This window comes from Pezoporus wallicus, unplaced genomic scaffold, assembly GCF_028554395.1.
Source record: "Pezoporus wallicus isolate ANWC-B61680 ecotype Strahan unplaced genomic scaffold, APGP_CSIRO_Pwel_v1 contig_3710, whole genome shotgun sequence".
Classification (NCBI taxonomy): Eukaryota; Metazoa; Chordata; class Aves; order Psittaciformes; family Psittacidae; genus Pezoporus; species Pezoporus wallicus.
In genome coordinates, this window is record NW_026640315.1 from 1,379,239 (window position 1) to 1,395,664 (window position 16,426).

Sequence of the window (16,426 nt, forward strand, 5' to 3'; positions counted from 1 at the left end):
TCAAAAATTGTGTTAAGGTTTCAGCAGTTGTTCTGGAGGTACCTACAAGAATGGAGTTTTCTGTCTAAATTCTGAGATCAATCCTCATCCTGTGAAATACCATTTTTCAAACTAATTTGAAGCTTGCGTTACTCCCCTGACCTTTTATAAGACAAGACAATAACCTGAAGTAGTGTCATCCCTCTTTTAATTTCTTCCTCTGAAAAGAATTAATTTGAATGCTGAAAACCTTTCTGCACACCTCCAAACCAGTCTTAATTTTGGAGTTAAAGGAACTGCTTAAAGCTCCAGTTATTAAGGAAATCCATAAGAATAAATCAAGGGTTTGCTTCATTTAGAGCTAAAAGTAGATTGAAATGCCCTGTGTAACATCTAGATGTAAACAAACTTCAGGGTATTGCATGCTATGGAAATGTAATATGTATAATGAAAATAAAGAATATAACCATCTCAGATATGTCACAGCTTCAGAAAACTGAATTATTTCAATCTACCTTCAGGTCACAGAAAGAGGAACCCTGTATTCCTATTTCAGGAAACGGTATTAAAAACAAATAGGGGTTTTTTTTGCATTACTTTCTATTCTCCATTTGTCGATAAACAATTGCATTATTTTCTATCTCCATTTGTAGATAAAACCCCTCCAGGACTTGAATTTCCATTCCCCCAGATTAATTCATTTGCTAGGAAAACGGAACTACATTGATATTAGGTGAGACTTTGGCCCCTAAATATGTTTCTTGACCTTGAAGACTGCATTTTGGGCTCTAGCCTTCTAAGCCAAGAATGAGGACCTCTTCCAGTCTGAGGTGTGCTGCAAAAAGAAAAACTAGTGTGGGCAGATTTTTTAACGCTCTCCATCTTCCATAGTTTGGTGGGCTTTTAAGTCTATCACATGCATAAATGCAGTGGTAGAAACAATTTGGCATTAAAAAAACCCAACTAAATCAAAACAAGCCAAAACCCAGAACCATTTGCGACCCAAAAAGCCTACCAGTTTACCAGTAGGTCCTGCTTACCATCACGAGTTGGTCAGCAGAATGTGGGTAGAAGCATTTATTCCTAACACAGCTCCAGATTCAGAATACATTACCCATGTCAGTGAATGCTTCTTGCAAGAAGACACATTGATTTTTGTGGAACCATCATTCTCAGTTTATGATCAATTAGGCTCTCAATCCGGCATGAAAGAAGTAAATGAGGAAAAGACATAATGTATAGATCTGTATCCTGTCTGGAAAACCCTGACACAGCTTACATAGTTTCTAGGACAATGGAAAGGATTCAGTCATTTCACAAAAGAAACTAAAGCTCTAGCTTTTTGTAGTGAGAAGTCTCACTGCTGTGAAGTATGTAGGGTTTTGGTAGAGATTTGGAAGCTTTAATCTCTGAGGTAAGCTGTAGCAAGGCTGATTTCCAACAGAAAAAGTGAGTCAGGGAAGAAGAGAGGTATTAATTACAGCTAAACTCTCTGGAGAACCTGTTTCCACATCTAGATGTAGCAAGGTAAGGAAAAAAAGAGCTGAAAATGTCCTGATTCACACTGCTTAAGCTTGAAAGGTTGATATTTATTATATTAATATTTTGAGGCATCTTGAAAAAGCAGTGACTTAAACACACTCAGAGCACTGCTTCAGGATTTGCTTTAAGTGACACATGGGTATTGGCATTATCATTTTACATAAACTTGATAATACTTTGGTGTATTCTTCATTAAGGTATCCATTTCTCATGGTATTAATTGCAAGTGGGCAAATAAGCCTGTGTAAACAAAGAGGTACCTAGATGAGCTAGTTGCTATTTAGTGTGCTTTCCATACAGTTTCTTCTCTGGTTTTCTGCAGTTGTTGCTGCTCTGTCTTATTTGCAAGGCAGGTGGGGTGGAGATAGGCAGAAGCACATTGCCATTAGCCTAAGTCTTAATTGTGGAATTCAAATGTGAATCTGTACTTGCCCAGAACTGGGGGAGACTGAAAGTACAGTGTGGGTTTCTAAAGGAATGCTAATGACTGGTGTGTGGGGGAAAACACCTATCCTGCTTCTGACTGGCCACAGGCAAAAACCAGTTGCATTAATATGGGGACCCTGTGTGATGGACCGTTACTGCGCTGTGCTTTCTTCAGGGGAAGGCTGAATCACAGTGGTAAACCCTCAGCCTTTCCATCTCATTTCAAGAAATGCTTCTTAGGATTGGTAAAATCTTATAATGCAAAAGCAGTACATAATTACTGTATGAATACTGCATAAATTAACCAGTGCAACCTTCGCACTCGATTAATGGAGCGAGTGAGAGACTGGGATTGTGGCAATGTTCACAGATGTAGACTCTGAAACAGGTAATGAAATATGTATTGTACAAATAAAATTAGTGGGAGAATTCACGTGAGAGAGTTATGTAAAAGCAATAGGGATCTCGTGTAGCCTGCATGAGAATTCATTTCTGTTCTTCAAAGCAAGTGCAGACACCCATCTTCTCACATGTAAAGGGATAACTAGGGAATCATGCCAAATAGTGCCAGATGGAGATCTGCCCCAGAATATTTAGTTCAAGGAACAAATAATTGAACTAAAAAAACATGCTTATTGTTAAGGGGAAATGTCTGTAGTTAATGTACCAGACACAACTTCCTACATCATGTAAAACTTGATGTAAAAGTCGTGACAAAAGAAGCCATGGTAGATCACCGTGTGTGTCATTATACACAGGGGGTTTGTTCCACTAAATTTACATCCAAATGACCTGAAAAACAACACTTTCTTGTCTATGTGTCTTTTCCCAGATAGGTCTGTAAACTCCAGATTTAGTAAGGGAAACATGCAAATGTTTGTTGAGGGGAACAAATGTGCTCTCTGTTTATTTTCCATACTAAATTGAATTTGCTGAAGATTTAACAGAGCAAAGCAGCACCTGCTAGTCTAATATTACATTATTATCAGTCATGCAGAGTGGGGGCCCTACTTAATGACTAGGTTGCTAGGTTTGCCTGTGCTTGGTAATTGAGATGCAATAGTTTTACTCTGTGTTTTGCAATGGAAGCACTGTGTTTTGCTAATCAGTACCTCATTATGTTTGGATTGTTATTCAGTAAGTTGTTTGATATAGGGTATGACTGACAAATGGAAGAAGGTTAGCCTGGTAATACATTTGCTCCTGACTTTTGGCTTCTGAAAAATCAACACAAAGAGCAGATATTAACCTCTGCTCTGAGGGGAACAATATTTGCTTCGGCTGATGGGAATATCAGTACAACATGGCATGGTGTGCAGAAGTGTCGTGGGGTTTTCTTAATATAAATTAATATAATTTTCTTAATATAAACTATTTTTTTTAATTGGAAGAGAAACATCGAAGATATCTGATGATGTGTGTTGGGTTTTCTTTTATTTCCTCTGAAAGGCATGGGAGAGAAAGGTGAAGCCTAAACCTGCTACTTAATATAGTAAGAAAGAGGTTGTTTTTAAGGCATTCCTAGGTGCTCTGGCTTCTGAGTACTACCTCCTTGAAATAAGAAGTTATTGCACTACCAGGTATGTTCTTAGTGGGACCCACAGCAGTTTAATCAACTCGTACTTAGTGGGTGAGCATCTTGCAAAACTTTGGACTGAGAAAGCAAGCATTTGATAGGATGTGGCTACTGACTCTCCAACATCCTAAATCTGTGTGTGGAAGAACATCTATTTAAGATGAAATTATTGTCTTGTTGGATTTCTGTAGGGCTTATCAGTTGTTTTTTCCAATGCTCTGATAGGTGTTAAGGCATGTAACAGTATCATGCTTGATTACAGGGAGGCTATTGAATGTTATGAGTTTTCCATCAATTCTACAAAGCTTGAACGCTATTGTTAGCAATAACATTGCCTGTTGTTCCAGTGAATATGGTCATCTAAGTGAGCACAAAGGGTGTTCTGGAGTGATGAAATACTAATTCATCTCATTTTTAAGTAGTGCAGTTATATTGTCAGGTAGCTTCCTTGCTCATCAAAAGTTCAAATGCAGTGAGAGCTGTAATGTTACTTCCTGCAGTGTGTTAAGGATAGAATTTACTCCTTTGAACTCACTGTCGCTTTCAGCTAACTTTAGAAATTATTAGAGATTAAAATTATGTCCTCTAGTACAGATACCAGTCTCATGTAAAAAGCTGAATTCCCTCAGCATTCCTTGCCATAATAGTTTGTCCTCAGGTCAACTTGGTCAAATTGTACCCACTCCTGAGTATGCTTTAACTCAGTTACAAGTACATGGTTAATAGAGTAGGTGGAATAGAGTTGTAGCATTCATGGTTTGTTGAACCCCTAAAGGGTTATTTTACTGTCAGACCTTATTAGTGTCATAAAATCCTCTTTTTTGGGGCATCTCTGAAATTAGTGGAATATAATTAAAATGGAGCAGTGGCATTACTTCACACCTGGAAAATAGGACCATTGCCGAAGTAATCACATAATACTAGTTCTTTGCATTGTGTTAATAATTCATTGAGCTGTATGTGTCTTGATCAGAAAATTACATCAGTGATCAAAATGAAGGCTGAAGAAGAGCAGCCCTGAAAGCAGTGCTGTTCTGAATGCCAGTGTCAAATGGTGTTAGAGGATTTTAACGACTTATCTGTGTATTTCACTACCGCAGAGACAGGGCATGGGTTTATGGTAAAAAACCTTGATCTTGGAACATTTGGGTTTGATTCCTCTTCCTTCATCAAATTGTTATGAATATACGGTTAGAAATAACTGGCTACAAAGAATTAGCATTTTAAGAAGTATTTAGCTCCTTAATGTGAATCTTATTATTTGTCATGATATTCCAAAGTTCCCATGCACAAAAGTTTAACTTACTTTCAAGCAGATTATGGCATTAAGTAATCTTAAAATCCTACTGATTTAATAAGATGTCTGTTTCCTAAAGGCTTTTAAAAGCGTTACCTCAATTTCTCCAGTAGTTTTAAAAATCAATAATTAAGCAGTTTGTCAACAAAACTTCCAAAGGAACTTCCCCCTTTTCCCTCAGGTGCGCCCGGGCTTCTGTTTAATTAACCCCTGCTTCAGGTCTGTACATTTAAAAGCAAACAATAAACCAACAGATTCCTTGCATGCCCTGGGGAAGGGCAGTGTCAGCAGTTTTGGATTCCAGCCTGCTAAGTCGCAACCTCTATGGTCTCAGTGTGAAATGGAGCTATTCCTTGCACTCAAAATGTGATATTAATGGATTATTTCTGTGCTAGATTCAAGCATATTCTTCAGTGCACTGTTCTCATGGTATTTTTCCCAAGCTCAAACCTTTTGCATATTGAAGCGTTAATCATCAACAGTAGAAGGATTGTCAGGGAGGGGTAGGAATTAAGTTTTCAGCTGAAGCTTTTGCCATTTAACAACATTTCAGTCTTCTAACAGCTTTGTAAACAGATCTAACCAAAATAAATAACCCATGAAAACCAACTGAAATCATGCTCCCTTTAATCAGTTTCTCTGGTTTTATGTCGGATTACCAGAAGGGAGGTGATCTTTAATGTACTTGTTTACTTCTACTCCATCAGAAAGCCCTGGTAAAATAAGCTCTCTAGTCTTGGAATCCTGCCCTTAAACAGTGCTGCCTACCAACTGCTGAGGTCCTTGTTCAGGGCTGGATGCTTTCCCAGCTTGAAGCCGTCATGCAGGGAACCCAAACCAACTGTGGTGCTCCAAGTATAGGAAAACAAGAAATAAGCTCTAAATCCTCAAAAGAAACTTGAGTAAATTTAAGGGTTTTATTACGATTGTGTTAATGGAAAGTGAGGTAAAGAAGAATTGTTTTCGAAGTCAGATTTAGACTACTAAACCTGAATTCCTAAATTGTCAGTTACTAGCAAGAGGTAAATCACTTGTAATCCTTTACAGCATGCAGAGATGTCTGTACCTTTTATTCTGGGGTGAGTGTTCTAACCCAGACTCCATAGAAATTAAATCCTAGCTCTGCACTGGGGATGTTGTACATTGTAATCCAGATCTAAAAGAAAGCTTTGTAGCACTCATTGAATGGTAGATCAGGCTGTTCCCATAAAAAAAGTTTAGCTGTCTTGGTGGGGTCAACAAGCCACAGAAATTGAGGGCCACAATATTCTTGTTTATGAACATCGGTGGTACCCAATAGAAGTGGCAAGATCCTTGAAATCAGTTGTGCAGGGAAGGAATTTTCTATTGTGTCAGGTGAAGATGACTGCAAACAGTGGCATAAGAGTGACGGGAGAAGGAAGAAGAGTCCAAACTATTTATTTACAGATAATGAGAATAATTTATTTTCTTTATAGTCTGTTTAAATATTTGTTAAACTTGAGTCCTTTCTCTCAGGTCTGGATTACTGTGTCCTTACAGGCAGCTCTGCCACATGGAAGGGAATCTCATTTCTGTGGAAATTAAAACCAGATCTTCTATCCAGGATTAAAGCAGAAATACATCTTTGTTTCAAAGACTGCTACAGGAAATTGTCCTCATTTAAAGCTGTATTCCCAACCTTTTATGTTAATTACATTTTTTGGAGATGACACTATGAAAAGGGATTGTATTTTAAGAAAAATTGCTATAATGTATTTGATTCACTATCAGAATTTATGCTCTGGTAATAAAAATTAATCCCTGCCTTTCTCTTCCCCCCCTTTGATATCTACTTTATGTATTTTGGTGATGTTTTGGGTTTTTTTTTCGTCATATCCTCTCAGTAAAATAATGTAAAAGTAACACAAGTATGATCAATTTTGCTCATTTTGAAATTATTTCATGAAGAATTTTTCAAGCTGGCATGAAGCTGGGAGATGGAAGACCCAGGCAATTCACCTGTTTGCACTAACTTCAGGTTTGAGTGAGAAGAGGGAAAGCTTAAAAACTTGCAAAGATACATAAAGTAGCTTTTACTGCTGCCCTTAGAGCACTGGGACGAAGAGGAGCTGGGTTGGGGTTTTTATTCATGTGAGACATTTAGTTCAAAAATATGATCTGCTTTAAAAAAAAATAAGGTTGTGATTTCCCAAGCTGGGATCCAAACCTGTGTCTCACTGCAGTGGTCACCAGTCATTTACAAGATTCCTGTGGTGTGATTTGTTTTGAAATCACTGCTGCTGGACAACCAAGTCTCCAGTCACTAGAAAGTGGTTTGAGTCCTCCCCTATGGAGCCTGTTGGTTACAATAATGTTTCTGGTTATGACATAGCAGAGCCTCAGGTAGTGGACCTAATGCAAAGCTTAAGCATAGCAGGTGCTGGATAATCTTCTCCTGTTACCAGTAGCTTCAGGCTCAAGAAGTTGCACATGCTGTTCTGGTGCTTCAGCAGATTATAATGATGTGTATATATAAAAATATATGTTGTAAGAAAAAGCAGCAGGAAAGGCAGAACAAGAAACTCACTGTTTACCAGTGTGATGTCTTGCTGCCTTCTGCAAGGTGCTTGACTGAACTGAAGTTGAGGGCTCTCAGGGCTTCTCAAGAGGAATTTATTTCTTCACTGGAACAAGCATGTTATCAGCAACCCCAAAGAAACCCTGGGAGATGGTGAAGAGTGAGCTAATCTTATCATCAGCACAACAGCATAAATAAATATGATACCTGGGGAAGGGGTAATTACCCACTATTAGTGGAAATGCACAGAACAGAGAACCACAAAGCATTAAAGGTCTTGCATTTCTGCATTTCAGAAGCTTCTCAGGTGTGCATTTTAATACGTTGTCTTAACCTGAATGTGAATGTCAGTTGTGATTGTTGCCTTAGGTAAGCTTTGACTAGATCTTTTCAGAATAGTAAAGCAGTTCCCTCTACAAATAGGTAAAGTCTCCTTGCAAGCAGACTTGTAAGTGCATACCTATACAAAATGAACAGAATGTACTCTCGGTCGATATGTGTGTTAAACAGCCAGTTCTGGTGGCTATGCTATAAAATGAATAGAAAATGACCAAGCAAATCCCTTTTCTCATTAATCCTGTGGTGTGTTGTGTGTATCCTAGTGCCCTGCAGAACATTCTGTACCATGGCTGCGTGGATTTTCAGCTGAGGATTTATCGGGCGATGGACAGTAAGGCTTAGTGCTTAAAGTCTTTTCCATGTGGAGAGCATTGTGTTTGCAATGCAGCCTCAGTTACTTGTTATGGTGTTGGCTGATCAGACATGGGTCTGGATGCATTGGCATAACGAGGTGCTGGGCACTTGTATCTCCTCTTGAAAGCAAAGTGCTATTTTTTCTTTCTCTGCCAACCTGAACAGCTGAGCTGGTGGTGTGGGTACCAACCTACATCAGGCTTAAAGCAAGCAGAGAGGAGAATGCAGTTCCTTCTCTTCCCAGAGATAGCACTGGCAGTAAAAGTACAAAATAGAGATAGGAGGAAGGACAGATGGTAAAAGCTGGTCTCAGTTTCTCCTTTTCCATTTGGGATTGATTAGGGTAGTAACATAAACCCCCCTAACTCTGATGGGCTGCCCTCTTCAGCCACATGGAACAAATGACACAAGAAGGCAATTGAGAAGCATGCAAGATCCCATAGGGCCGCTGTGTCCTTGCCACCTCAGCTGGAAAGGTGGTCCCGTCTATCGTAAGCTTAACTTTGACCTCGGGCTTGCAGGCTGCAACAGTTCCAGGCTCAGACAGGGCTGGTAGTTTGCTGTCCTGGCTGCTTGTGCAATTCACCTTGGCCATAAGAGCTCGGGCTGTGAACACGGTCTTGGCAAAACGCCCGTTGGAAGACAGTGCAGTTAATTAGACTGGTGCCTGGTTTCTAATCTGGGGTAAACGTGTCTGCAGAGGAGGACAAGTCTCTATCTGCAGATGATGTGGAGTATATGAAGTTTATGCTCACTGCTTGCCATCATGTCTGATCAGCCACATTCTGTAGAGCTGCAGTGATTACAAGCAAGAGTCTAAAATATGGTTGTGTGAGAGGGGTGAGGGCAGAATTAAGGGTTGAAGGAAGAGAAGGGACAGTATGAGTGCTTGTGATTATATGCAGCCATGTGAGCAGGTGTAGTTTGGAGCTTGAATATAATCCCTTCAAGACCTTTGTTTTCTCGCATTTTGGGTTGTGCTAACTAGATTCTGCTAGCTTGTCCTCACCTTTGTACTTCAGTACAAGTGCATGAATAAAGGAGACATGATCTACCTGCTCATGATTTATAGTGATTGACGTAAAGCATTGTTATCTTAGAAAACAGCCTTTCCACTTCCTTCAATTTCTGCAAGTAGCTTTTTACTGCAGCTACTTTATTTTCTGAGAAGACCAAGATGCTACTTTAGGAGGTCATAAGAGGAGGATTTTTGGAATCAGACCCTTCAGAACATTTGTGTTCCGAGTGTTTCTGTATGCATCTTTCTGTGCCAGTTTATGCCGTTAAACAAATCACTGTCCTAACTTTTGTATGGACATTATCAAAGTCAATAGCACTGTAATGATAGAGCAGAATTGGCTCTTCCCCAGTTTCTTCTAAAAGCTGCAGTCTACTCTGAAAAAGCAATGAATAGATACAGATTAATGACATATGCCTGGGATAGTCCTGTTTTTCAAAATGATAGAAACTTTAATTAAACCCTATGAAAAGTGCTGGACAGAGCACACAGGTAGAGACGTGCCACTGGCATCTCCTTTTGAAATAGAGTTTTGAGGATGTGATGAAAGATACTGATATTGAATAGCTGTGCGGTGGCCTTTCTGCTTAACTTCCTGATGCTATGTATTGAGAAACTGGCAGTGATGGTCAGAGCAAGGTTTCTTTTATGATTAGGTTTAGATGAAAAGCTGGTTTCTCCATTATCATCTATTTGTAACTCCTTTGCAAGACTACATTTTTATCAAGATTTATCACAGCTGCCCCAAATGGAGGCAGTTGTTTGGTTACAAAACCCTATTCCTGTCTGTAGGCAGCTGCTGAGGATTCAGTAAACACATGTGACAGGACATGCACATTTAGTGGGGGTGTTCATAGAACAGTTTCTCTCACTGCTGAGGTGTGCTTACAAAACTTTCCTTGAGCTGAGATGGCTTTAAACAGTGACCTTGTAAAACAGCTTGCTATTTCCAGTGGCCTCTCTCTGGCAAGCGTGGTGAGAGAGAGGAAGAAAATTCATGGGGCACAAGTGTTGAAATAATTCCAGTTTTTAGCTCTGTCTTTGTGGGGTTTCGTGTCTGAACTTTTCCCAGTAAAATGTAGGCTTTTGTTTGAAACATTTTTGCTATGGATTGCAAGTGATTCCTGATCACTTAATCCCCGAGTATGACTTTTTTTCTATAAACAAAGTTGGTGCAATATTTAACTGGTCTTGTTGAATCAATTATAATGAAATTAAAGAGGAAAAAAGATGCTGATTGGGTGGAAAAATCCAATATGGAAATTGATTTACTGTTCCATTAGGGATAAAAATAAACTGTAAATCATACCCAAAGTGGTGAGAACTTCAGGAATATTATGATTTGGAGTCCTGGTTATTTATCATCAAGACTGACAGCTGAACCATCTCTGTTAATGCTCCTTGAATATGATGGACTCTGATTGACTTAAAGAAATTTGGATCAAAGCTGGCTTGCAAATGGATAGGTCTCTTACTTAACTTTTAGTCCTTATTTATATAATTCAACGTTAGTGTGTGATCGTCAGCTTTGTCATTTCTGCAGTCATTAAAAAGGTGATTATATTTTGCGTATGTATCTTGTCTTTCTGCAGTCTGTCACCTAAAATGTATGCTGTGGCAATATAAATTGATACCAGTACTGTCAAACAGTGCCTTCTGTACTGTCTTCTAAAAGTGTAATGTAGGTAACACGTTTGAACTTATGCTGTACCTGAGATGCTTTCTTATGATATTTCTGAGCATGGCAATTCTGATTCTTTTAACTAACAATTAAATAGTTAACAGAATGCATCGGACCATCTTTTAGCTGCTTGCTTGCCAACTAATAGCTATCTTCAGAGAAGCTGTCTCGTGAAACAGAAATCAGTATTTGGATTGAGCCTTTTTCTTACAGCATTGCTCTGGTTTCTCCGTTAGCCCCTACAGCAAGCTTTTGGTTTTTCTCCATGATATTTTTTCTTCATCCGGAGTTTTGAGGTTAAACTCTGCTGTTTGCTTGGATAAGATGGATGCTGGGTTTTGCCTGCCAGTAAGAAAACTTGATGGTATAAATGCTCCTTATGATATTCCATAGATGGAAAGGTAACCCCAACCTTGGTTTTCTCAAGCATCCTCAAGATCTGAGTCTCTTGAGCCTGGCTACAACTTCTGCATTACCCCGATTCACTGTCTCTAAGAAGTTTTCTAAACTTCTCAATTCTTGTCTTGATTCACCTTGTCCCTGAGCACTAGGCAGGTTTAATAGTAAACAAAGCCAAGATTTAACAAAACCAGAGGTCAGGGTTTTGCAGCAAGGTTGGAGACAAAGTCACAAGTAAACTCAGCATAAAACAATCCCGGGTTATACTTGACAACATTTCTTCCAGCCTGTTTGTTGTATCTCTCGTCTAGAATTCACTGCCACAGCTGCTTCGTGAACGCCGAGCTCCCAGGTTCACGGAGTCATTTTACTTCTAGAGGACTGAATATGTTTTCTCTTAAGCTGGTCACACTTGCATTGCACTGGAGTTGGGGATGAATACAAACGGAAATGCCCTTGATGGCTCGGTGAAGGCATCTTGGGTACCCCATGGTAATTCCCCCCAGCCTTCTGCCATTCATACCAGAATGAACTGTGAACACTGCTGATTTTGTTTCTAGACCTTCGGTTTCTGTAGACACCTGCTTTGTGCTTACTGCCAGTCCAAGCAGTTTATCATCTCCCCAGGCCTGTTGAGAGTAGTGTTACATTCATATTAACTATTAATAGTTAAATTCATAGTTATGTGCAGTTTGTGAAGCTCATGGTGGTTGTTACGTTACGAGCCTTCAAAAGAGCCTGTATCTAAAATAGTTGTCATGATAGTCTTTACATGAAACAGATAGCTAAGGTCCCATTAAAAACAATTCCTGGATGTTGTAAATTCTACAAAACTACAGTGCAGAAGAGCTTATGTATTTGTGCTGCAGGTTTTCTGTATTATTGCTTTACAAACTGTAGTAAGTTTTAGTTTGCTAACAAAGTAGCAAGTGGAAAGATCAGTATTTGCAAAAGAAGGAAGCCTCTAAATCTTCTTTTCCTCTCTGATTTTAGAAATAAATGTGCGAGTGGTCTGGACATCTTTATTATCCATTTGATGATCTTTCAGTAAAAAAGGGACATGAAACTTCAGTATTGCATTTCATTCTTTTGAACATTTCAGTCTTCATTTTTTAGCTAGGCACCCAGAAATCACCTTCATTCCAGTGATTCAGTTTCTGTAGGAGCCTCTTGGGGTTTTTCACACAGTTTTTTCAGAACCATTTCTGTGCAGAAATGTGCCAGTCACAGCAGACAATTTCCTTGTGCTGAGGAAGCGTAAAGGTGACCTATACGCTGAAGGCTGAAGCAGAAATGAAAGCAAATGGAAAACTAGGAACAGTGAAGCCACAAGACGGCTTCATGAGGAAGGCTGTGGGCCTTGTTTTTCTTTCAGATTAGCTCTCTGATATTGCCTCCTTGGGTGCAGCCCACAGTGGGAAACAAATCTGTACTTTTTTCATTCTTCCTATTTGTCCCTACCTTTTTTAATGTATTATTAGCTTGGACTGTGAGCTTTCAGAGACAAGAACCATTCCCTTGTTGCAAGGTTAGTATGCCAGCCATCGGTGTGGGTCTTTGCATTTAGTTTCACTGAAAATAAGTTGGATGAAAGAAGTCCTGAGCTGAAATAATGAACCAAACTGTGTTTTCATCCGTTTGGGTTGTGTCTTCCCCCAGCAGAAATGTTTGACCAAATTTTCACTAGCTATCTACAAGTTTTCCTGTGAATTCAGCTGGTGTCTTGCCGACTATAAGCTATGAGTTAAGTTCTCTGACAGCTTAAGGTCGATTAAATTACAGCTGTTCCTGTTCCCCCCAAAGAGGAGAGATCAGTGTTTAGCTAAATCAACCCCTGACCGTCCTCTAGCCAGTGGTTGGAAACAGAGGGAAGGTAGAATTGAACCTCCATTGACTTAAGCCAATTTTGAACATCATGATACAGTAGGCATGGAGATGGAAGGACTCGGATTATTCATTAACTGGTTAATGATGTCTCAGAAGATCACCACTTTCACTGGCCTTCCCTGCAGCTCTGCTTCTGTGTGACCTGTTGCCAACATTAGTGTAGGAATAGAAATGTCAGGTTGTAGTTGTCACAAAGCAGCATCACAGGAGTTACTTCTAGCTGGCTTTGAAGCTGAACTCCGTGGCATGATATACAGAAGCTTTGTCTATTGTAGGAGGGGGAAAAAAGCTTATTACTGCAATTTCTCTGTGCTTCTGGTCCACTAAATCATCTAGCCTGGGACAGTAGAAACAGCCTTACTGGTGGAACAGAGCTCAGTGTATGGTAATTTACCCTGCTTATGGGTACTCTGACCTCCCCACACACTTACCCCGTTTACTTTTTAAATGACCAATTTAATCAGGCACATGTGAAATACAGAAATGGGTGTGTGAATATCTAAATATATGAGAGAGGGAACTTCAGATGTTTTATCTTTCATTAGCTAATAACAGCAGTAATGACCTCAGCAGCACAGGATGTCTTTTGCAAAATTAATAACCACATGAGGGTTAATGGCCCAAGGCAATGAACTTCTCAGACAATCATTAATCTACCTTGATGATTATCGCTTCATTACTGAACACTGAAACCTCCTTGGTGTACCAGGGAATGCCTGATTTCAGCCCTCCCTACTGATGTTCATAATGTGCCCTCTTATCTTTCTTCTGGGCATGCAGAAGAAGAGGAGTAAGGCTCTGGGATGCAAATGAAGGTAACAAGCATGAGAAATATGAAACCCATTTGAATATGGGTTTGGAGAACATGTTTCTCAGAATGATTATCTGTTTTCTCCCTACATATTAAATAGAGTTTTAAGGAGTATTTTTTTATGTCTTTAGATAGCTGTAGTCTGGGAAACAATACCATGGCTTATGAAGCAAAGACTTTCTGAGATGGTTAAGTGTATAGATTGTCTTAATTGGTTGTCTGTGTATTTAGATAGTACCCATTAGTACAGAGCCCTTGTTTTTCTTCCCAGGATTAGCATCCTGCAGCTCAGAGCTGCAGACATTTCCCATTCATTGCTGCTATTGATCTGAATTTAGCCCTGTAAACTTGATGTGGAGAAATGGAAGCTGAGACATCCAAAAGAAAACAGCGTGTCAGGATATTTAACACAACCAGCCCCTCCACAAACAGAAAATTTTATGGCAACTTAGTCCTCTCTATTTGGAATAATGTAGTTCTCTGGACCGATGCCAGTATCTCTAGAAGAAAAGAGCTCTAAAAGCACATCATCTTGCTGGCTGTGGAATATAGAAACTTGCACAATCCCACATCCAGCCTTTTTTTCCTCCTTGTCAGCCTGTGACAGCTGTGCACATTAACCTTCAGAACCCCCCCTTTTTTTTGCTGCTTTATCATCTCTGCTGCCAGGATTAGCTTTAGTTGGACAGTGATTAATATAGAGAGGGTGCTGCATAACCAGCCCGAATTTGGATAGGTAATTAGGACCTCTAGCTACTAGCTCCAAGTTAGGAACAGCTGCAGTTCATTTGGATTTTGCAGCAGTACAGCCTTGTTAAAGAGCAGAGAGACATGGAATGTATTTTTTAAACTGCTCTGCCTTACTGGGGTGGAAGGTATCAACTGTTTATGCTTCTCTTACTTTGTTTTTTGTTTTCCTTTGTGGTGTGTGGGAAATGTAGCTAAGCATTATTGATGTAAAAACCCTGTAATTATCAGCCATTATGTTTGAAGATGGTTTATTAGGGATGGGAGAGCACTGTAAACCTCCTAGGGAGCAGTCTGATACTACACAAGTGGAGCCTGCCAATATTCTGGGAGCTTAACAAAACACCAAAGTGTCTGTATCTCAGCTATAAACTGGGGACTGGGAAATTGCAGTTGTGAAAATTCATAACCTCGGTCTGCAAGGTGTCTCCCCTGCACTCCCTGATAGATGGAGGCAATAGAAACCTTCTTACCAAGTCTTCGTCCACACAGCTTGCCCAAGCTTTAGAAATGATTTCCTAATAATAAGCAGAAAAAGTCAAGTGTGCTAGGAACTGTAGTAATGACAGCAGTAACAGCTATTCCATTCTGCACATGGCTTTGTAGTTCTGGCACTTCTTGTGGTCCTTGTTTTTCATGGAGATTGATATACACAGGAGTCCAGCATCTCCATTGACTCACTCTTCTGTGTCCCTATATGATCTATTGATCATAAGCTTAATGGGTGGTCAACAGCAAATTTGATGGGAGATTTTCTATGCTCTGCTCTCACTAGAGAGTACTTACTGTGTGTCTAGCAATTAAAAAATCTCATTCCATTAAGCTACTAATTTACAGGGAGTGAAATTATAAACAAGGTGATTACTGAATGTAATTTATGGCCCATGTAATTATATAGCTGTCAAAGCAACGGATGCAGTTGAATCGGTTTCTGGGTTTGGTGGGCTCTTGTTTTGTGTTGTATTTTAATAGACTAGGTCTGCACTTTTTTCCTGGTCTGCTGAGTTTGTTAATTGTCCACAACTGAAAATACTTTTTCCATTGCGAGGTCACCAACCTTCAATCTAAGAGTGTAGTTGTAGCTGGTGTAATTAACTGCAGAACTGATGGGAAATTTTGCCTGTTGTTCTTGGAACCCCCTCAGGTAAATGAGAAAAGTTTTTCTTCTTCTGTCTACTGGTCAATGAAGAAAACTTCAGCTCTCTGAGGAACAGCCAGGATGTTACAGCAGTAAATAAATGTTGCAAAAAGTACTTGTCGTAAGTGTTGTCTACAGGCTGGTAGGAAATACAGCTGTATCTGATGTAAAGAATAAATCAGAATGAAAATCCTGAGCGTGTACTTTGGTGGGATTATGGACAGCAGATGAGTAATTTTATGATGCATTAAGCAACAAATGTGTAGAAACCAACATGGAATTGCTTTTTCACAAGCATTCAACTAGTGAAGGAAGGTCATAATAGAACCGCATCTCTTGAGTTTGACAGCTGTTACCTTTATACTCTTTGTCAGACTATATCAGTAAGTTTAACTTTCTAAATTAATTTTAAAGGACAAAACCATATTTCCTTATAGAATCTCTGCCTCTGGTGTAGCCTTCATTTAGTTCTTTTTTAATTTCTGTATTTTTTGTTCTCATGAATGCTATGAATATGATGGTAAGGTTTTGCATTTGCTTTCCGTCTAAGAGGGAGGAAAAAAAATCCTCTAGATGATAGTCCTCATGGATGCACAATGTTTTATTGCTTTCAGACGAGTGTACACTGAAGTAGTGAATTGTGAGTTTTTGCCACATTGCCACTCAGTGCACTAGCACCTATTGCCCATTCAT